This window comes from Aegilops tauschii, chromosome 4 (genome assembly GCF_002575655.3).
Source record: "Aegilops tauschii subsp. strangulata cultivar AL8/78 chromosome 4, Aet v6.0, whole genome shotgun sequence".
NCBI lineage: Eukaryota > Viridiplantae > Streptophyta > Magnoliopsida > Poales > Poaceae > Aegilops > Aegilops tauschii.
The window spans coordinates 204,912,057-204,936,142 of NC_053038.3; positions in this window are offsets into that span (position 1 = coordinate 204,912,057).

Below are 24,086 nucleotides of genomic sequence, written 5' to 3' on the forward strand. Positions count from 1 at the left end.
CCAATCACCCGCTTGAGGGCCTTGAGGGCGCGAAGAAGAGCTAGGAGCACTGGCCATGTTTTGAAGTTAATCGTGGTTGGCTCTAATGATCTCTACGCAATGTGGATGGCATTTGGGGATCTAACCTCCTTATATAGATGCCGCCCTTGCGTGGTAAGGGGCTTATTTGTAGGAAATTATTATGGACCATTCGCATTCACCCGACGCATGGAAATCGAGGCGACAACATGAAGGAATCATAAAGACAGAACATGGAGATCAAAACCGGACTGTCATCAATCTAGAGTGTGTCGAAGAACCCACCTTGCAAAGCCGAAGACATCAGTCGGATACTACATCGTCATTGAAGGCAAGTTCGGGGGCTACTGAGGGAAGCCTGGATTATGGGGTCCTCAGGTGTCCGGTCTATTTGGTATGGGCGGATTGATGGGCCATGAAGGCAAAGCAGAAGACCACCTCCCGTGTCCGGGTAGGACTCCTATGTACGTAGAACGGCAAGATTGGTGTCCGGGTGTAATACTCCTTTCCTCTTTGAACTGACTTTGTGCAAACCTAGGCCTCTCTGGTGTGTATAAAAATCGGAGGGGTAGTCCGTAGAGGCTATCAGAATAATCATAGGCTAGACAACTAGGGTTTAGCCATTACGATCTCGAGGTAGATCAACTCTTGTAACCCTTATACGCATCGAATACAATGAAGCATGACGTAGGGTTTTACCTCCTTTAAGAGGGCCCGAACCTGGGTAAACATCGTGTCGCCATTGTCCCTTGTTACCATTGATCCTTAGACTCACAGCTTGGGCCCCCTACCCGAGATCTGCCAGTTTTGACACCGACAGCTGCCTCGTGGCTCCTCCGACTTCATCTCCAAGTCTCCTGGTTGTCTTTTGGTCCAAGAAAAATCACCACGAAGGTTTTATTCCATTTGGACTCCGTTTGGTATTCCTTTTCTGCGAAACTCAAAACGGGGAAAAACAGGAAATCGCACTGGGCTCATGGTTAATAGGTTAGTCCCAAAAATAATATGAAATAGCATATTAATGCACATAAAACATCCAAAACAGATAATATAATAGCATGGAACAATAAAAAATTATAGGTACGTTGGAGACATATCAGTCGACAACGACGGCCTGACGCGGGCTATGTCACGGGTTAAGTGGCCCACCCCAACCCGTCGGGTTCAACCACCGTTGATCTCATCCATGGCTCTGCCGCTGATCTCCGTTGGCTCGCTATCAAGAATTTGCCATCCTACATCGCCATCGAGCCCCTTTTGTCATTTCTGAAGGACACGTTCTGCTACGCTGGCTTGGGATCCATAGCTCCCAAGTCAGACCTCATCGACGGCGACAACGAGGAGGGCACCCTCTCCGGCTCTTCCAAGTGGAAAGAGCCCATCTGCTCTTCCAAGGGGAAAGAACCCATATGCGACATCTGAAGGAAATATGCCCTACAGGCAATAATAAAGTATTATATATTTCCTTATATCATGATAAATGTTTATTATTCATGCTAGAATTGTATTAACCGGAAACATAATACATGTGTGAATACATAGACAAACAGAGTGTCACTAGTATGCCTCTGCTTGACTAGCTCGTTAATCAAAGATGGTTATGTTTCCTAGCCATAGACATGAGTTGTCATTTGATTAATGGGATCACCTCATTAGGAGAATGACGTGATTGACATGACCCATTACGTTAGCTTAGCACCCGATCGTTTAGTATGTTGCTATTGCTTTCTTCATGACTTATACATGTTCCTATGACTATGAGATTATGCAACTCCCGTTTACCGGAGAACACTTTGTGTGCTACCAAACGTCACAACGTAACTGGGTGATTATAAAGGTGCTCTACAGGTGTGTCCAAAGGTACTTGTTGGGTTGGCGTATTTCGAGATTAGGATTTGTCACTCCGATTGTCGGAGAGGTATCTCTGGGCCCACTCGGTAATGCACATCACTATAAGCCTTGCAAGCATTGTGACTAATGAGTTAGTTGCGGGATGATGTATTACGGAACGAGTAAAGAGACTTGCCGGTAACGAGATTGAACTAGGTATCGAGATACCGGCGATCGAATCTCGGGCAAGTAACATACCGATGACAAAGGGAACAACGTATGTTGTTATGCTGTCTGACCGATAAAGATCTTCGTAGAATATGTGGGAGCCAATATGGGCATCCAGGTCCCGCTATTGGTTATTGACCGAAGAGGTGTCTCGGTCATGTCTACATAGTTCTCGAACCCAAAGGGTCCGCACGCTTAAAGTTACGATGACAGTTTTATTATGAGTTTATATGTTTTGATGTACCGAAGGTTGTTCGGAGTCCCGGATGTGATCACGGACATGACGAGGAGTCTCGAAATGGTCGAGACGTAAAGATTGATATATTGGACGACTATATTCAGACACCGGAAGTGTTCTGGAGAAGTTTCGGATTAAACCGGAGTGCCGGAGGGTTACCGGAACCCCCCGGGGAAGTATTGGGCCTTAGTGGGCCTTGAGGGGAGAGAGAGGGCAGCAGCCAGGAGGTGGTGCGCCCCCTCCCAGGAGGAGTCCTAGTTGGACTAGGAGAGGGGGGCGCAGCCCCCTTTCCCTCTCCCTCTCCCTCTCTTTCCTTCCCCCCTTCTTTTCCTAGTAGGACTAGGAAAGGGGAGTCCTACTCCTACTAGGAGGAGGACTCCCCCCCTCTCCTTGGCGCGCCCATAGGCAGCCGGCCTCCCCCTTGCTCCTTTATATACGGGGGCAGGAGGGCACCTCTATACACACTTGATATACGATATTTTAGCCGTGTGCGGTGCCCCCCTCCACCAGATTACACCTCGATAATACCGTCGCGGAGCTTAGGCGAAGCCCTGCGTCGGTGGAACATCATCATCGTCACCACGCCGTCGTGCTGACGAAACTCTCCCTCAACACTCGGCTGGATCGGAGTTCGAGGGACGTCATCGAGCTGAACGTGTGTAGAACTTGGAGGTGCCGTACGTTCGGTACTTGATCGGTCAGATCGTGAAGACGTACGACTACATCAACCGCGTTGTGATAACGCTTCCGCTGTCGGTCTACGAGGGTACGTGGACAACACTCTCCCCTCTCGTTTGCTATGCATCACCATGATCTTGCGTGTGCCTAGGGAAATTTTTGAAATTACTACGTTCCCCAACAGTGGCATCCGAGCCTGGTTTTATGCGTTGATGCTATGCACGAGTAGAACACAAGTGAGTTGTGGGCGATATAAGTCATACTGCTTACCAGCATGTCATACTTTGGTTCAGCGGTATTGTGAGATGAAGCGGCCCGGACCGACATTACGCGTACGCTTACGCGAGACTGGTTTCACCGTTCGGAGCACTCGTTGCTTAAAGGTGACTGGCGGGTGTCTGTCTCTCTCACTTTAGTTGAACCGAGTGTGGCTACGCCCGGTCCTTGCGAAGGTTAAAACAGCACCAACTTGACAAACTATCGTTGTGGTTTTGATGCGTAGGTAAGAACGGTTCTTGCTAAGCCCGTAGCAGCCACGTAAAATTTGCAACAACAAAGTAGAGGTCGTCTAACTTGTTTTTGCAGGGCATGTTGTGATGTGATATGGTCAAGACATGATGTGATATAATGTGTTGTATGAGATGATCATGTTTTGTAACCGAGTTATCGGCAACTGGCAGGAGCCATATGGTTGTCGCTTTATTGTATGAGATGCAATCGCCATGTAATAGTTTTACTTTATCACTAAGCGGTAGCGATAGTCGTAAAAGCAATAAGTTGGCGAGACGACAACGATACTACGATGGAGATCAAGGTGTCGAGCCGGTGACGATGGTGATCATGATGGTGCTTCGGAGATGGAGATCACAAGCACGGTGCTTCGGAGATGGAGATCACAAGCACAAGATGATGATGGCCATATCATATCACTTATATTGATTGCATGTGATGTTAATCCTTTATGCATCTTATCTTGCTTTGATTGACGGTAGCATTGTAAGATGATCTCCCACTAAAATTTCAAGATAAAAGTGTTCTCCCTGAGTATGCACCGTTGCAAAAGTTCTTCGTGCTGAGACACCACGTGTTAATCGGGTGTGATAGGCTCTACGTTCAAATACAACGGGTGCAAAACAGTTGCACACGCGGAATACTCAGGTTAAACTTGACGAGCCTAGCATATGTACAGATATGGCCTTGGAACACAGAGACCGAAAGGTCGAGCGTGAATCATATAGTAGATATGATCAACATAGTGATGTTCACCATTGAAACTACTCCATCTCACGTGTTAATCAGACATGGTTTAGTTGCTTTGGATCACACAATCACTTAGAGGATTAGAGAGATGTCTATCGAAGTGGGAGTTCTTAAGTAATATGATTAATTGAACTTAAATTTATCATGAACTTAGTACCTGATAGTATCTTGCTTGTCTATGTTAATTGTAGATATATGGCCCGTGCTGTTGTTCCGTTGAATTTTAATGCGTTCCTTGAGAAAGCTAAGTTGAAAGATGATGGTAGCAACTACACGGACTGGGTCCGTAACTTGAGGATTATCCTCATTGCTGCACAGAAGAATTACGTCCTGGAAGCACCGCTAGGTGCCAGGCCTCCTGCAAGAGCTACGCCAGAAGTTATGAACGTCTGGCAAAGCAAAGCTGATGACTACTCAATAGTTCAGTGTGCCATGCTTTACGGCTTAGAACCGGGACTTCAACGACGTTTTGAACGTCATGGAGCATATGAGATGTTCCAGGAGTTGAAGTTAATATTTCAAGCAAATGCCCGGATTGAGAGATATGAAGTCTCCAATAAGTTCTATAGCTGCAAGATGGAAGAGAATAGTTCTGTCAGTGAGCATATACTCAGAATGTCTGGGTATAATAATCACTTGATTCAACTAGGAGTTCAACTTCCGGATGATTGCGTCATTGACAGAATTCTTCAATCACTGCCACCAAGCTACAAGAGCTTCGTGATGAACTATAACATGCAAGGGATGGATAAGACGATTCCCGAGCTCTTCGCAATGCTAAAGGCAGCGGATGTAGAAATCAAAAAGGAGCATCAAGTGTTGATGGTCAGTAAAACCACTAGTTTCAAGAAAAAGGGCAAAGGGAAGAAGAAAGGGAACTTCAAGAAGAACAACAAGCAAGTTGTTGTTCAGGAGAAGAAATCCAAGTCTGGACCTAAGCCTGAAACAGAGTGCTTCTACTGTAAGCAGACTGGCCACTGGAAGCGGAACTGCCCCAAGTATTTGGCGGATAAGAAGGATGGCAAGGTTAACAAAGGTATATGTGATATACATGTTATTGAGGTGTACCTTACTAATACTCGCAGTAGCACCTGGGTATTTGATACTGGTTCTGTTGCTAATATTTGCAACTCGAAACAGGGGCTACGGATTAAGCGAAGTTTGGCTAAGGACGAGGTGACGATGCGCGTGGGAAATGGTTCCAAAGTCGATGTGATCGCCGTCGGCACGCTACCTCTACATCTACCTTCAGGATTAGTTTTAGACCTAAATAATTGTTATTTGGTGCCAGCGTTGAGCATGAACATTATATCTGGATCTTGTTTAATGCGAGACGGTTATTCATTTAAATCAGAGAATAATGGTTGTTCTATTTATATGAATAATATCTTTTATGGCCATGCACCCTTGAAGAGTGGTCTATTTTTAATGAATCTCGATAGTAGTGATACACATATTCATAATGTTGAAGCCAAAAGATGCAGAGTTAATAATGACAGTGCAACTTATTTGTGGCACTGCCGTTTGGGTCATATCGGTGTAAAGCGCATGAAGAAACTCCATACTGATGGAATTTTGGAATCACTTGGTACTTGCGAACCGTGCCTTATGGGCAAGATGACCAAAACACCGTTCTCCGGAACTATGGAGAGAGCAACAGATTTGTTGGAAATCATACATACAGATGTATGTGGTCCGATGAATATTGAAGCTCGTGGCGGATATCGTTATTTTCTCACCTTCACAGATGATTTGAGCAGATATGGGTATATCTACTTAATGAAACATAAGTCTGAAACATTTGAAAAATTCAAAGAATTTCAGAGTGAAGTTGAAAATCATCGTAACAAGAAAATAAAATTCCTACGATCTGATCGTGGAGGAGAATATTTGAGTTACGAGTTTGGTCTACATTTGAAACAATGCGGAATAGTTTCGCAACTCACGCCACCCGGAACACCACAGCGTAATGGTGTGTCTGAACGTCGTAATCGTACTTTATTAGATATGGTGCGAACTATGATGTCTCTTACTGATTTACCGCTATCGTTTTGGGGTTATGCTTTAGAGACGGCTGCATTCACTCTAAATAGGACACCATCGAAATCCGTTGAGACGACGCCTTTTGAACTATGGTTTGGCAAGAAACCGAAGTTGTCGTATCTTAAAGTTTGGGGTTGCGATGCTTATGTGAAGAAACTTCAACCTGATAAGCTCGAGCCTAAATCGGAGAAATGTGTCTTCATAGGATACCCAAAGGAGACCGTTGGGTACACCTTCTATCACAGATCCGAAGGCAAGATATTTGTTGCTAGAAATGGATCCTTTCTAGAGAAGGAGTTTCTCTCGAAAGATGTGAGTGGGAGGAAAGTAGAACTTGATGAGGTAACTGTACCTGTTCCCTTATTGGAAAGTAGATCATCGCAGAAATCAGTTTCTGTGACACCTACACCAAGAAGTGAGGAAGTTAATGATAATGATCATGAAACTTCAGATCAAGTTATTACTGAACTTCGTAGGTCAACTAGATCAAGATCCGCACCAGAGTGGTACGGTAATCCTGTTCTGGAGGTCATGTTACTAGACCATGGCGAACCTACGAACTATGAAGAAGCGATGGTGAGCCCAGATTCCGCAAAATGGCTTGAAGCCATGAAATTCGAGATGGGATCCATGTATGAGAACAAAGTATGGACTTTGGTTGACTTGCCCGATGGTCGGCAAGCCATTAAAAATAAATGGATCTTCAAGAAGAAGACTGACGCTGATGGTAATGTTACTATCTATAAAGCTCGACTTGTTGCGAAAGGTTTTCGACAAGTTCAAGGAATTGACTACGATGAGACCTTCTCACCCGTAGCGATGCTTAAGTCTGTCCGAATCATGTTAGCAATTGCCGCATTTTATGATTATGAAATTTGGCAAATGGATGTCAAAACTGCGTTCCTGAATGGATTTCTGGAAGAAGAGTTGTATATGATGCAACCGGAAGGTTTTGTCGATCCAAAGGGAGCTAACAAAGTGTGCAAGCTCCAGCGATCCATTTATGGACTGGTGCAAGCCTCTCGGAGTTGGAATAAACGCTTTGATAGTGTGATCAAAGCATTTGGTTTTATACAGACTTTTGGAGAAGCCTGTATTTACAAGAAAGTGAGTGGGAGCTCGATAGCATTTCTGATATTATATGTGGATGACATATTACTGATTGGAAATGATATAGAATTTCTGGATAGCATAAAGGGATACTTGACTAAGAGTTTTTCAATGAAAGACCTCGGTGAAGCTGCATATATATTAGGCATTAAGATCTATAGAGATAGATCAAGACGCTTAATTGGACTTTCACAAAGCACATACCTTGACAAAGTTTTGAAGAAGTTCAAAATGGATCAAGCAAAGAAAGGGTTCTTGCCTGTACTACAAGGTGTGAGATTGAGTAAGACTCAATGCCCGACCACTGCAGAAGATAGAGAGAAAATGAAAGATGTTCCCTATGCTTCAGCCATAGGCTCTATCATGTACGCAATGCTGTGTACCAGACCTGATGTGTCCCTAGCTATAAGTTTAGCAGGGAGGTACCAAAGTAATCCAGGAGTGGATCACTGGATAGAGGTCAAGAACATCCTGAAATACCTGAAAAGGACTAAGGATATGTTTCTCGTATATGGAGGTGACAAAGAGCTCATCGTAAGGGGTTACGTTGATGCAAGCTTTGACACTGATCCGGACGATTCGAAATCGCAAACCGGATACGTATTTACATTGAACGGTGGAGCTGTCAGTTGGTGCAGTTCCAAGCAAAGTGTCGTGGCGGGATCTACGTGTGAAGCGGAATACATAGCTGCTTCGGAAGCAGCGAATGAAGGAGTCTGGATGAAGGAGTTCATATCCGATCTAGGTGTCATACCTAGTACATCGGGACCAATGAAAATCTTTTGTGATAATACTGGTGCAATTGCCTTAGCAAAGGAATCCCGATTTCACAAGAGAACCAAGCACATCAGAAGACGCTTCAATTCCATCCGGGATTTAGTCCAGGTGGGAGACATAGAAATTTGCAAGATACATACGGATCTGAATGTAGCAGATCCGTTGACTAAGCCTCTTCCACGAGCAAAACATGATCAGCACCAAGACTCCATGGGTGTAAGAATCATTACTATGTAATCTAGATTATTGACTCTAGTGCAAGTGGGAGACTGAAGGAAATATGCCCTAGAGGCAATAATAAAGTATTATATATTTCCTTATATCATGATAAATGTTTATTATTCATGCTAGAATTGTATTAACCGGAAACATAATACATGTGTGAATACATAGACAAACAGAGTGTCACTAGTATGCCTCTGCTTGACTAGCTCGTTAATCAAAGATGGTTATGTTTCCTAGCCATAGAGATGAGTTGTCATTTGATTAACGGGATCACCTCATTAGGAGAATGACGTGATTGACATGACCCATTACGTTAGCTTAGCACCCGATCGTTTAGTATGTTGCTAGTGCTTTCTTCATGACTTATACATGTTCCTATGACTATGAGATTATGCAACTCCCGTTTACCAGAGGAACACTTTGTGTGCTACCAAACGTCACAATGTAACTGGGTGATTATAAAGGTGCTCTACAGGTGTGTCCAAAGGTACTTGTTGGGTTGGCGTATTTCGAGATTAGGATTTGTCACTCCGATTGTCGGAGAGGTATCTCTGGGCCCACTCGGTAATGCACATCACTATAAGCCTTGCAAGCATTGTGACTAATGAGTTAGTTGCGGGATGATGTATTACGGAACGAGTAAAGAGACTTGCCGGTAACGAGATTGAACTAGGTATCGAGATACCGACGATCGAATCTCGGGCAAGTAACATACCGATGACAAAGGGAACAACGTATGTTGTTATGCGGTCTGACCGATAAAGATATTCGTAGAATATGTGGGAGCCAATATGGGCATCCAGGGCCCGCTATTGGTTATTGACCGAAGAGGTGTCTCGGTCATGTCTACATAGTTCTCGAACCCAAAGGGTCCGCACGCTTAAAGTTACGATGACAGTTTTATTATGAGTTTATATGTTTTGATGTACCGAAGGTTGTTCAGAGTCCCGGATGTGATCACGGACATGACGAGGAGTCTCGAAATGGTTGAGACGTAAAGATTGATATATTGGACGACTATATTCGGACACCGGAAGTGTTCCGGAGAAGTTTCGGATTAAACCGGAGTGCCGGAGGGTTACCGGAACCCCCCGGGGAAGTATTGGGCCTTAGTGGGCCTTGAGGGAGAGAGAGGGCAGCAGCCAGGAGGTGGTGCGCCCCCTCCCAGGAGGAGTCCTAGTTGGACTAGGAGAGGGGGGCGCAGCCCCCTTTCCCTCTCCCTCTCCCTCTCTTTCCTTCCCCCCTTCTTTTCCTAGTAGGACTAGGAAAGGGGAGTCCTACTCCTACTAGGAGGAGGACTCCCCCCCTCTCCTTGGCGCGCCCATAGGCAGCCGGCCTCCCCCTTGCTCCTTTATATACGGGGGCAGGGGGCACCTCTATACACACTTGATATACGATATTTTAGCCGTGTGCGGTGCCCCCCTCCACCAGATTACACCTCGATAATACCGTCGCGGAGCTTAGGCGAAGCCCTGCGTCGGTGGAACATCATCATCGTCACCACGCCGTCGTGCTGACAAAACTCTCCCTCAACACTCGGCTGAATCGGAGTTCGAGGGACGTCATCGAGCTGAACGTGTGTAGAACTTGGAGGTGCCGTACGTTCGGTACTTGATCGGTCAGATCGTGAAGACGTACGACTACATCAACCGCGTTGTGATAACGCTTCCGCTGTCGGTCTACGAGGGTACGTGGACAACACTCTCCCCTCTCGTTTGCTATGCATCACCATGATCTTGCGTGTGCATAGAGAAATTTTTGAAATTACTACGTTCCCCAACAACATCAGGGAGGGCACCCTACAGCCGTGCTCTTCCAAGGGGAAGGAGCCCATCTGCGACAACATGGAGCGCACGCAGGGTTCGTGCTCTTCCCACGGGAACGAGCCCATCTGTGACAAGTGAGGATACCCAGATTTGTTTTGCCGTGCCTCTTCACAGGGGGAACCCATGATTTGTTTTCTCGAGTCCCTTTTTTTAGTGTAGTGAGAATATGTCCAGTTTTAATTGCTATATTTGGTTGTTTACAGTATGCCTTTATTATTGCCGTTGTTCACAATGTGATGCTCTATATGTGCAACTATTTACTTTGCAATACATTTTCATCAATACCAGTTTTAAACATACGATAGGAATGCATATATTTGCTTGCTGTTAAGCCTGTTATAGCTAGCATATGCCTCTTATAAAGTTTTTTGGTTGTTCCATTGTTTGTAGTTAGCATATGTCCAGTTTCAAATGCTATCTTTGGTTGTTCGTAGTATCCCTTGTTTATTCCAGTTATTCACAACGTGATGTTCTATATGTGCAAGTATGAACTGTGGAGTTCAATTTCATCAATGCCAGTTTCAAGAATACCACTATGAATGACTACATTTGGTTGTTGCATGTTGTAGTTAACACGCCTTTCCTTTTTTATTTAATAATAACCAGTGTACATAGACCGGCACAATACCAGTTTGAATGACTATGTTTGGTTGTTGTTAAATGTTAGGCCTATTGCAGTTAACACACCTTTCCGCTTGTTTTGCTTAACTAGCGTGCTTAAACCTGCACACTGAAGCTATCTTTTGGAGATTATTTTGTCTGCGATGGATATATTTGGTTGATTTCAGCCTGTTGTGCTTAACATGCCTCTCGATGTACTTACACAGGACAATTTTGGGAACGACCGCTGTTTTCCATTGAGGTTAGTTTCATCCCATGGCTTATATATACTAACTATTCAGGATATAGGTAGCTGGTACCATATAGGCCGGGGGCTGATAAGGGACTAATAGGTGAATCAGACTTTTAACTGAATATATCTGTAACCCATTTATCGTTAGGTTAACTAGGGACATATGTAATATATCTGAGGCTACTTGGCAACATGCACTATATTGAATGCCTAAATATGCAATCCTAGGCTACATAGCAACAAGGAAGACTGTTACCTTAATGTTCTGATCATGTCTAGATATACATAGAAGAGCATCAGCAGCAACAACAACACAACAACAGTTAATCAGCCGATAATTTGAAGAAAATTCAATGAACTCCCTCCAGCGCATAATATAAGATGTTAATTCATCCAATATGTGAGTACATTGGATGTTATAAGATATTATATAATGGGACGGAGGGAGTGTTGTACCACATCATTGTGTAATTGTCGTTTAGATTCTAAACGTTTGTGATAGTTGCCTTATCATACACGATTTGCAACCATGAACCGTTTCTGATGTGGTACGTGTTGTAAACATTGCACCACAGAATAGCGTGTGCGATAGTTATCATGTACGACGATGTTACGACGGTCCGACGTTTTGTAATCCTATCCGACACTCATAGGATGATTAGCTAATCTTCTTAATTAGTTATCGGATACGATTCGTGAAAAGTGAATGTGTGTGATTGTCTGCTTATCATACAGGTTCTATAATCGTCAACCGTTTGTGATGGGCCACACATCATAAACGTAGCACCACAGAATACCGACTGCAATGGCAATGCGAGCACAAATAAGTACAAAGAATGAAGTGTTTGGGATATTTGAGATATCAGAAATAGTTTTATAGGGACAACTGTATGCATCAAGGCTCCCTATCCCCGACAGTTTCTGGGTCGTGTGGGAAGGACCCCCCTATCGCACACACTCACTTGGCGACGGTTCAAAACACTGTCGTGGAAAGGGGTTAAAAACCATTTGTATAGCACCTCGCCATACCAATGAATGATGTGGAACAACAAGTTCTTCATAAGTCCCACAACTTCATCAGTGTTGGAATTGTTGCCTTTGATCGGACTGAGGGTCTTTACAAGAATGCGATAGACAGTTCTTGGCACATACAATAAATCCTTCACTAGGAAGGTTGTCCTTGGAGCATTTGCTTCAGCCATAGGCTTCATCAGTACTTACATTAGGTGATTAGGAAGCTCAAGTTCTTCATATATTTTCTTGGCGCCTTCTTGGGGCGGATCCACTGGAAGAGCATGGAGTAATTCATCAACCGGTTCTTTGAAGTGAGTGTCGTCACTCATCCAGTCCAGAGCCCAAGTTGATGTGTCGTCAGCGTTGCCAGAGAAGTGTACAGTTGGATAGAATGTAAGAATGAGTTCTTCATTCCAATTGCAGACATCAGTGCAGAAATTTAGCAGACCAGCATCATGAATAACGGGTTGAAGATTGTGCCTCTTGGTTCTGACATTGAGCACTAGTCATGGGGACCAAGTTGAGTCATTTAGATCTGTGACGGCAAGGGCACAAGCAACTTCCTCAGCTATAGTAGTTAGAATGGTATCAGTGTCTGCTGAGGGGATTGAGTAGGCATGTGGAGGAGATGCATTGATGATATCAACATCAGGGTCATCATGAGCAATATTGTCAGCTACTGCAGCTGGAATTTCTTCAGGAATGATGTGGTGCGATGGTTGTTGTTCTTCAGAGCCAGAAGAAATTTCTTCAGTGCGCTGAGGCGACTGAGGCTCTTTTGTGAGGGGAGTGGTGAGGGGTGAATTTGGGTGAGCTGATTCCCAAAATTCTTCATGGATTAGAGGGGTAGTTTCACCATCAATATCCACTTCCTCTTCATTTTCTTCAATAAGCAAAGTTCGCTGAGGACTTTGAGTAGTATTTTGAGGCATTGATACTTCAGTATCTACCTCAATCTCTTCATCCATTTGCTCTGTGGTAGTAGCAGGATGGGTATCTTCTTCTTCTTCTTCATCCTGAGGGATTTCATAATCCACCCCGTATGGAACCATTTGAATATTTTCAAGATTACGAGTAGGGGGCACTCATGATATTGGAATTGCATCGATAGGAATGACAATTGAAGACAATGTTGTCGTCTTCAATATCTTCAGGGATTCTGGCACAGGTGGAGCAGATGCCTTTCTCTTCTTAGCTTCACACTCAACAGCCTTTGTCTTCTTCGTTTCTGAAGCAGAAGGAATGGTGATAAGCTTCAAAGATGAAGACTATGTTGGAGCTGCTGCTGATGTACTTGTTGGAGCAAGTTTCATCGGGCGTGACTGATGCAGTCACCCTGGCAAATTCTTCAGGCACAACACTTGTAGTCGCCCTTGGAATTTCTTCAGGCGCAACATTATCCATTGCCCTTTTAGTTTCTTCAGGTGCAACTTCTTCAGTTTCCCTGGCAGCCTCTTTAGTAGACGAAGGCGCAGTCACACTGGCCTGTGCTATTGGAGGTGGAGCTGAGGAACTTGTAGGTGGTGTCATGCCAAACTTGGCAGCTTCTCTCTTGTTGTGGTCTTCTACCACTTTGGTTGAGGTAGTGATGAATCGATCTTTCACACCACAACAATGGTTGGCTTGTCTCTCGTATTCTTTAGACAGCTGGTGAATTCCATTTTGCAACTGCAACAACTGCTGAGGGGTTATAGTCATCATCCTTTTCTTTAGTTCCTTCTCCTTCTGAATTTGTTGCTTCTTCACAAGTTTTGCCCGAGCTATCTTGTGCTTCTCATTCAAGATGAATGAGGAAATCATGTGGCTTGGGCCACGAGGCAGATTCAAGTCATCAAGAGGTGTTTCTGGGTTAGTGCACCAGATCTCAAAGAAGTCCAGCAACTGTTTTGGATCCAGCAGCAAATGAACAGAAGAATTCTTGGCTACAACAGCTTGCTCTTGCCTTCTTCTAAGGAATTTTGTGAGCTCATCTTCGTCAGCGAGCCCATGTTCATCAACCTGAGGCACAACGACCTTGCTCTTGGGACTTGGCCTAGTTCCACGGCCAGCAGTTGCTTTTTGCTTTAGCTTGGGTGATGAGGATATTGGTTACACACTAGCTAGGGCACTTGATGTAGCAATAGAGGCTGTTTGAAAGCCCTCAGTGTGCTGGCAAGATGCAAGCACGACCGGTCGTGAAGCTTTTGCTACTGTCATTGAGGAACTCGATGCAGGAGGAGGCACTGAAGATTTTGGAATCTTAGGAGCAGAAGACTTTGAAGCTTTGGGCTTGGCCACTGAGGGCACTGGATCAGATGGCTTTGACTTGTGTGCAGGCTTCTTTTGCCTAGCCTTCTTTGTAGCACTGCCACTACCACGTACACTGGCTTCAGCTGAAGCCTTTGTGGCCATGTTGAATTCTTCACCAACCTTCTTGGCTTGTTTTGCCAATTTGTCCTGATGCCTTTCATATTCCTTAGGTAATTCTTCACGCCTTTTGACACTGGTAGGATCAGTCTCTTGACCTTCAGCAAGAGGGGCCTCTTGCACGAGGCTTCACAGCAAAATTGATATGGAGCATCCTACGGGCATCACCATGTCAAGAGTCCGTTCGGCAAGTGGCACGTGCGACATCTACTTCACATACATTAAGGTTAATCATCTCCTTTTTACACATGTTCACTTGACCCCTTCGAGAATGGTATACTACTTGACATCCCTCTCGTGTACATGCATAGGTATTGCCAGAGCATCATTGACGACGAGGATGAGTTCAAGTGCAAGAGAACATCTACACCATCGAAGAAGGGAGACAGAGGAGGAATAGGGCCCCCAAGACACGAAACACCGGAGGCCTCGGACCATCCCAGGTGCCAGACCTCCTATGCCCCGGGTGCCCGAACCACGGCGCCAAAGGGCGCGGCCCCTCTGTCCACGCCGGGTGCCCGCACCCCGACCACCGGGTACCCACACCCTCGGGTGCCTGCACCCCGACCACCGGGTGCCCGGCCCCCCTCCTAGGCGCCACCCCGGGTGCCCGACCTTCAACCCCGGGTGCCCGGTCTTCTACTCCCCGATGATCCCGGGTGCCCGGACCCCTCCGGCTGTGCCTTCGTGCACTTAGGGTCAAATGACCCTTGTACCCCCGTTTTCCTCTTATTTTTTCCCTAGCCTATATAAACTCTTCCCCTAGCTCATTAGAGAGGATAGAAAAGTTTTTGATAGACAAAGAGAGAGCTTTTCTCATCTTCCTCCTTTTGTAGATCTAGACCTCCTCTTGGGGAAGCTCCTCTTGGAGATCAAGCCCTCCTCTTGGAGAAGCTCCTATTGGAGATCAAGCCCTCCTCTTGGAGAAGGATCCCCATCATAGGATCATCAAGACCTCTTTCCTCATAGGATTGGGGTGAACTAGTTACCTCTTGTATCTTCTCGTGTTGGATTTGGACCTTTGTATCTCTTTGTGTGATTGGATCAAGTCAATTTGAGTGTTCCTCTTGTTTCCCCCCTTTGTGTTCTTCTTGTTCTTGGGGGTTTCGTCTCCAATTCGTGAAAGATCTCCATCTAGGTTTCCACACTACAACATCTTGGTATCATGAGCCATGGTTTCTCCCGAAATTGGAGCCCCCTTCTTGTTCTCTAGCCTAATTTTGTTGTGTTTTCCCCAATTTCGAAAATTCCCCACCAAAAATAGCCCCAATTTTTTTTGTGATTTGTTGGTTTGATGAGGTTTTGTTGGATTTGATCCATGGATATGCTTGGTTTCATGTGGATCTAGCCTTCCCCTCATCCATCTCCACCTTTCCCTCCACGAAATCCACCAATTTCTTCCATTTTTCCACAAATTTCCGCCCATATCCGTGACCCCCCGGGCACCCGGACCTCAAACCCCGGGCACCCGGACCCCCCGGGCAAGTTCCGCCCAACCCCGCTGACCACCCCGGGCGCCCGCACCCCTTACCCCCGGGCACCCGGACCCCCGGCCCACTTTTTCCACCCAACCCCGCTGTCCACCCCGGGTGCCCGCACCGCCGACCCCCGGGCACCCGCACCCCCTAGTTTCAGCCCTCTTCCAAACACTGTTTCAGCCATAACTTTCACTCCCGAAGTCTGATTTTGACGTTCTTTAGCTCGTTGAGTGGCTATTGACATCCCCCATCCATCTAGATAGGTTCCAACATCATTTCACTCCATCAAAATTTTGGCATTTTGGCATCTTTGCCTAGGCCATCCACCATATCGTCCGCAAAACCACCATCGCTTTCCGCAACCTAATCCATTTTGATCCTTATAGCATTTGTGGTTGCTTGAGTGGTGACTTTAGTCTCCTAAGGTGTTTCGGCTACTTAGGGACGGTTGCTTTGTCATCAACCACCACCACCACTTGCGCATTGCTATCTCTGGAACCACCAACGCATTCCGCTACCATCATTTGACATTTTCCTTTGAGATTTTGAGTTTGCGGTTTTTCCATTTCCTAGGATGTTTCGGCTAACTAGGAACGGTTCGACATCGATAACGCCGCCGCTCAACTTCGACAAGGATTCGACATCGACCACCTTCACCAATTTGATACCCTAACCGTAAGCAAGAACGGTAACCTCTATATCATCTTGGTATCGTGGTATCCCATCGTTGTATATTCCCCTTGCCATTACATTGTTAACCCCTTAGCCGATTTTGCGTCACTTGCCTATCGAGACTAGCCATTGAGTATTGCCGGCAATGTTACTTGTGCACATAGTGATCATCGATCTACACCTTCCATTGCGTACATACAATATCATATTGGTATCATCTTGGTATCATAGTACCATCCCTTGTGTCACAAGATTGTTCCCGCATGTACACAATAGCTATCTTGGTTTGTGCATTTCACATAAGTGGCCATACAAAAAAAGAGAATAAGCTTTTAAGCAAAATGAGAGCAAATAAGCTTATAAGCAAGAGCCATAGCATCGCCACATTGCATACCATACTACCATATTGATTATCTTGGATCATCGTATGCGAAACACCAGAACATCATACATATAGAGCATACTTGGGATAGAAAGTTGATACATTTTGCATCTTATAGGTTGTGCACAAGTGTCATATCCGGCTATTGAGCAATCGTGTTAGCGTCTCTCTAGAGTTGTGCAACACGAGCGTTTTCCGTGGATTCCACATTTTGTGCTCATTCCTTGGTTGCACGACCCCATTTATCTATCCGTGTGTGTGTGTTTCCGTGTTCCACCCATTGCTATTGGTCTACTTGTTTCACTTGCGAATTTGTGAATCTTTTCCAACATTATTGACTCTTGCTAACATTTTGCATCAAATTTTTGTGCCACTATCCTCACCAAGCTCCACCATCAGCCTTACTTGTGTAGGTGTGAGAATTGAGAAGATCCGGTACCAATTGTGCTATTTCGTTGTTACATTATTGAGTGATCATTAATCCATCTTCAACATTGGAAAGGTACACTTGGTCTAGTTCTTTCCTTTCTTCCACTCACATGTGCTCGAGTCTTGTGATGGATAGGCAAAGCATTTCATGTCCGGTCTTCCACGACAACGACGGCGCGAACAACTACATCACCAAAACTTGACTCTTCATACTAGAACGAGCAATGCACGGCATTGAGCGACTCACCGTCGACATTCACCAAAGCGAAGCAAGGAAAAGGGACTACATCGACACCAAGTTGGACGAACAAATGGAACAAGTACGATACATGGTGGCCAAATACAAGTCTTATCCCCCTTCGTCATCTTCGGAGCGGTCACAAGATGCAAGTACCACGCGACACTGTCAAGAAAACCTTCATGAGCACAAAAGAGGACCGAGAGACGAGCACCACCACGAGCAAGCTACGGCTACCACCACCACTTCGGCATCTTAGCCAAGTGTTATCAAGGCATCTTCACCTTTGGACGTACGGCATCTTCGCCTACTTCCCATGAGTTCGCCTACATCGACATCTTCAACAACAAGGCGACCTCCTACAAGCGAGGGCGACTCTTCCATCTTCGGAAGCCCCTCAAGGAAAATGGCCGAGCATGGGAAATTCCCTTCGGTCATGGAAAAGAGCTACGAGGTGCCACATTATATGGGCCTCATACAAGACGGCGACAAGATGGTCGAGCAAGGGCCATCCCCTTCGACCATGGAGGTGAACACGAACCTCTTCAACAACATGAAGGCGGCATCCCAATGGGACGCATACTCCGAGTCAAGCTATAAGACCGCTCATGAGACTTTCTCTTTGGTCTCGGAGGAGAGTGATGACATATGCCAACATATTGAGAGTGAGAGTGCCTTCACCACTAGCCCCATATATGACGAGTTGCCCCAATTCCCATGTGAGGAGAGCCACCACCACCACCACTTGAGTGATTTGAGTGACTCCACCATATGTGACATTGAGTGCACCTACCTTGAGGGAGTGAGTGAGCCACCACCAGATAGAGAGTGAGGTAGTTGATAGGGCATGTGAGGCCATTTCGATTTCTAACAACTTAACCTCCACCTCTATTGTGTCTTCTCATTTGGTCCTAGGTCCCATATATGATGACGCGTCGATCCTCGACGACTTCGTCCTTCCTTTGGACATGACGATGGCCATGGTGGACTATGATGCACCCCCACATGGTTCCATCAAGATGAAGATGACCACCATTTGGTCTTTGCCACCTCACCTACACCACATGAGTGGATTGAGAAAGGTAAAATAGGTGAAGGTGATGCTCTAGCCCACTAGTCGACATTCTTGACATTGATTGCTTGCATGATGTTGATCCACCTATTTCCATGCTTCATGCTAGTGCAACTTCCTCATGTCATGACTTACCAATTTATGATGAATATGATGATGAGTATGTTGAGTTGCCTAGTTGTGATGCTCCTCTCCATAGGATATCATGTGAAAACTCTATTAGTCACATTATGTTTCACAATCCATTAAACTTGTCATATGCTATGAGTGAGATCTCCCATATTGCATCATTCCAATCTCAACATAGTAACTATGCATGCCCCATTCAAATAAATCCCATTTGCACTTATGGCATAGATGACGAGGTCATGGTTATTGGTATGTGTTTCTCTTGTAATGATATTGCTATGCTACCTTTGCAAATTTTGTGCAATTCATCTCATATGCCATGCCATGAAAATTATTGCGCATCGCTTGATTCCATTCCTTGTGTGCATCATATGCATACCATTCATAACAATGCTCTAGATATTACTAGTGATGCTTTACACAATTTGAATCTCCATTATGCTATACATAATAACAAACCTTTCATGATGGATGACATGTTTTTATATCATGCATATCATTTATTTGAGCATTGGATATTTCGTCCTAACCAACACATGCACGTATGCATCATAATGGATGGTGTGTACATCTATCACACACACACAATTTTTCCTTTGTATTTGTTTTGTGTAGGTACCCATGAATACTTGTCAACCTCGCAATCCCACAAGTTGATAAAATGAGCTCTAGAGAGCAATGATGACTTGGGATCCCATGGATTGTCTTTCCCATTGCTCTCTTCGCGCAAAGCCCACGCGCATTTCTTCTACATGACCCTCACTTGGTTATGGGTTATTGTCCATTACATATTATATGCCCATCTTGCCATGTTCACTTTGCATGACATGGTTATTCTTATGCCTTTACCATGCATTTGTGACCCATGCTTTGCATTACACATGATGATTAATTCTACTACTTGTATTTGTATTTGCAAGCTTGCTAGAGATATTGCTTGTTATTGCCATGTTTGCTTTGTGCCCAATGCCTATGATGATACTTTGATCTTGCTTAGTGCTCGTGCTTGCGATATGCCATGTGCATTACCTAGGCCTACTATTTTCACACATGACATGATTGCCATGATTACCTATAGTATGTTGCATCTTTGCACTACTAGCTTGCATGACTTGATTACCTCGCACATGATGAACAATTGCTCTTTCTATTGTGTTGAGTGCCACTCTATATTCACTACACCCCATGCACGTTACGCTTGGATTGTCTTGCACTTTAGACCACTGTTCAAGATATCTTCTGATATTCCGATAAATCGGCCGATTTATCGCTTACCATTGTCTGACCGAGAAGATAAATCGGCCGATAAATCAGCCGATATGGCGATAAATTGGCCGATATGCCAATATACTGGCCGATTTACCCCTTATCATGGGTCGATCGATAAGTTCCCGATAAGCGATATCCCCAACATTGCTTTAGACACATCGTTTATTTTGGTGTTGTGAATGCTTCATATGCACACCATAGACCATTTTTTGAGCGTCTTATGCATGCTTGCTATGAGCTTGAGGTAGATGCTTATTCTCTTGACACACATATTTGCATCGCTACCTCACATTTACATGCTTGTTTCCATGATGTCCTTGATTTCGCCCAATTTATGTGCTTTCATGCCATGTCACAATCATTTGTTACACCATATGCTATGCATGATGACGACACTTGTTCGGTGAATCACCACTTTAATGCTTGGTTTTGCACTAATGCTAACCACATTTGTTTTTCAAGTGTTTGTTGTTCGTGCTCCTTTTGAAGGAATCAATAGATGGTGCGACACTGGAGAGTTCCCATTTCGAGTTTGAAGACAATGAGTACTTGGTGAACGTTCACTCCTACAAGGCGACGCCATCCCTTTCCCATGGTGATTTGGTTTTTGATCCGAGGTCAGATATTTCCCAAGGGGGAGGGGATGATACGGAGCATCCTATGGACATCACCATGTCAAGAGTCTGTTCGGCAAGTGGCACGTGCGACATCTACTTCACATACATAAAGGTGACTCATCTCCTTTACACGTGTTCACTTGACCCCTTCGAGAATGGTATACTACTTGACATCCCTCTCATGCACATGCATAGGTATTGCCGGAGATTCATTGACGACAAGGAGTTCAAGTGCAAGAGAACACCTACACCATCAAACAAGGGAGACGGAGGAGGAAGAGGGCCCCAAGACACGAAACACCAGAGGCCTCGAACCATCCCGGGTGCCCGAACCACGATGCCAAAGGGCGCGGTCCCTCTGTCCACCCCGGGTGCCTGCACCCCAACCACCAGGTACCCGCACCCCCTGGTGCTCACACCTCGACTACCGGGTGCCCGGCCCCATCCCAGGCGCCACCCCGGTTGCCCGACCCTCAACCCCGGGTGCCCGGTCTTCTACTCCCCGATGACCCCGGGTGCCCGGACCTCTCCGGCTGTGCTTGAATGCACTTAGGGTCAAATGACCCTTGTACCCCCGTTTTCCTCTTATTTCATCCCTAGCCTATATAAACTCTTCCCCTAGCTCATTAGAGAGGATAGAAAGGTATTTGATAGACAAAGAGAGAGCTTTGCTCATATTCCTCCTTTTGGAGATCTAGACCTCCTCTTGGAGAAGCTCCTCTTGGAGATCAAGCCCTCCTTTTGGAGAAGCTCCTATTGGAGATCAAGCCCTCCTCTTGGAGAAGGATCCCCATCATAGGATCATCAAGACCTCTTTCCTCATAGGATTGGGATGAACTAGTTACCTCTTGTATCTTCTGATTGGATATAGCACATGTGTGATTGGATCAAGTCAATTTGAGTGTTCCTCTTGTTTCCCCCCTTTGTGTTCTTCTTGTTCTTGAGGATTTCCCCTCCAATTCGTGAAAGATCTCCATCTAGGGTTCCACCCTACAACAAAAATCCTTCATATATTTTGGAGTGACATATTTGTAAGCTCTCCACTAATAAGTCCAATATCTCTTGATTTTCTGCATGCGAGTTTTTCACTGTTCTTTTGTTTCTTCGCCACCATGAACATTCTTGTCAAGCGTGTTGTGCCCTAATTCATCAGGGATCTCAAAAGCTGTTTGTTCTTCCTTTCTCTTGCCGCCTTTCCGTGGCTTCTTTTCATCAGCCATTTTCTTCAACTGAGGGTTTTGAACTTGTGAGGACTCTGATGAAGTTTGAAGTTTTTTCTCAAGCTGTCCTGCAAATGAATTAAGTTGATGAGAACCTAGAGATTCGTCGACAGACATTGTACCTGTGAACAGAGTATAATTGCGAGGAAATAGGGAAGAGTCACATGCGTTCTCAGAGGTTTTCAAAAGAAACCAGTTGAGGAAATTGACCCTTATCGTCTTGAAGAATTTCATCAACTGTTCTTGACTTTGATTCCAGAGTTGTACAGATTGAAGCAATTTGCACAATTGAGGAATCTAGATGTTAAGCATAACAATGATGAAATACACAAGACTGGCCAAAGGAAGTGCTGAAGAATTGAAAGAGTGGTAAAAACATCACTTGAATTTTTTTGAGTAGAGTGAAGATCAAGGCGGGGCAGTAAATAAGCATTTAATTTACCTCAGAGATGAACTTGATGAACTGGATGACGAGGTGATGGAAATCATCAGCTCAGATCTCACATGCCCTAACTCAGCGATGAAAGACATCTACGACGGCGGCGCAGGTGAAGAAATCCGCGTCCGGCGTGAGTATGTTGACAAAGAAGTCAAGGTAATGAAGCTCTTCTTCTCCAGCGGCGATGAGATCTAGTGGCGGTGCTAGGGTTTGAGAACTGATGGCAAAGGGAGCGAGGGGACGAAGTGAACTATCGTTGACAGGGTCAAGGCTATTCATAGCCGTAGTGAAAACTAAAGAGTCCGAATTTTTTGGACGGATAAGCCCTTGACCATTCACATCTCGGTGACACATGTCACACATGCATTTTTCACACTTATCCATGCATGTGAAGCGCGGGATGAGTTATTGTGGCAACCGCCAGAAAAACTTTGAGAATTTTTAAAATATGTTCGCAATTTTTTCAGCTGTCAAGGACATAGTGAAGACTTTGAACAGTGTCAAGTAGTACGCATATGAAGAATTTGTGAACAGAGTGGTTGAGCTTAGCATAGAGGGGAGCGGGTCCGATCACGTCCACATTGATGAAGAAATCGAACTGAAGAATTAGCAATATGTGGATGCTGTTGAGGACATGAAAGGCAGTGAAGAATAACCTCAAATGAAGAATTTGAAAAGTTTGACGAAATTGCAAATGATGCAAAACTCAAATTTGAAGAATGTCACAGAGAGGTGTGGCATTACCCACCGTATAAGAACTTTGATGACTTTAGACACCGCGTACAATTGTCGTAGGGTTCTGAGAGTCAAGTTCTTCATTAATTTCTTCACACTTAGAGGGTTAGTCTTCATTGATTGAAGAAAAACGTTACTTCGCATGTTGTGTATCAAAGTCATCAAAAATGCATAAGCGTTAGGATGTGTGTCCACTTCAGAGGACATTCGAAGATTCTAGGATGTTTAGCTCACATCGCAACTTGCAGAACCTCTTTTCATCCAAGGGCTTAGTGAAGATATCGGCAAGCTGGTCTTCAATCTTCATGTGGTCGATGACGATGTCTCCCTTCAGCAAATGATCATGAAGAAAATGGTGATGAATCTGAATATGTTTCGTCTTGCAATGTTGCACTGGGTTGTGGGCGATCTTGATAGCACTCTCGTTGTCGCAAAAGAGAGGGACTTTCTTCCCGTTGATGCCATAGTCCTTGAGGGTTTGCTTCATCCATACCAACTGGGAGCACCAGGCACTAGCGGCAATGTATCCAGCCTTAGTTGTGGAGAGGGCCACACTAGTATGCTACTTTGAGGACCAACAACAGACAAGAGATCGTCCAATGAAATGGCATGTGCCTAATGTAGACTTGCGTTCCAGACAATCTCCAGCATAATCAGAATCACAAAATCCAGCTAGATCAAAAGATGAGCCCTTGGGATACCATAATCCAACCGTTGGTGTGTGAGCGAAATATCGAAGAATTTGTTTCACAGCCTGGTGGTGATGAGGACATCAATACCATTGTTACACCCACAACCCCTGCTACTATACATACTGGACCAATTACTAGAGCTCGCGCGCGCCAATTAAATTAGCAGGTACTTTCCTTTCCAGGTCATGATTCTAATGTTCATGATAAT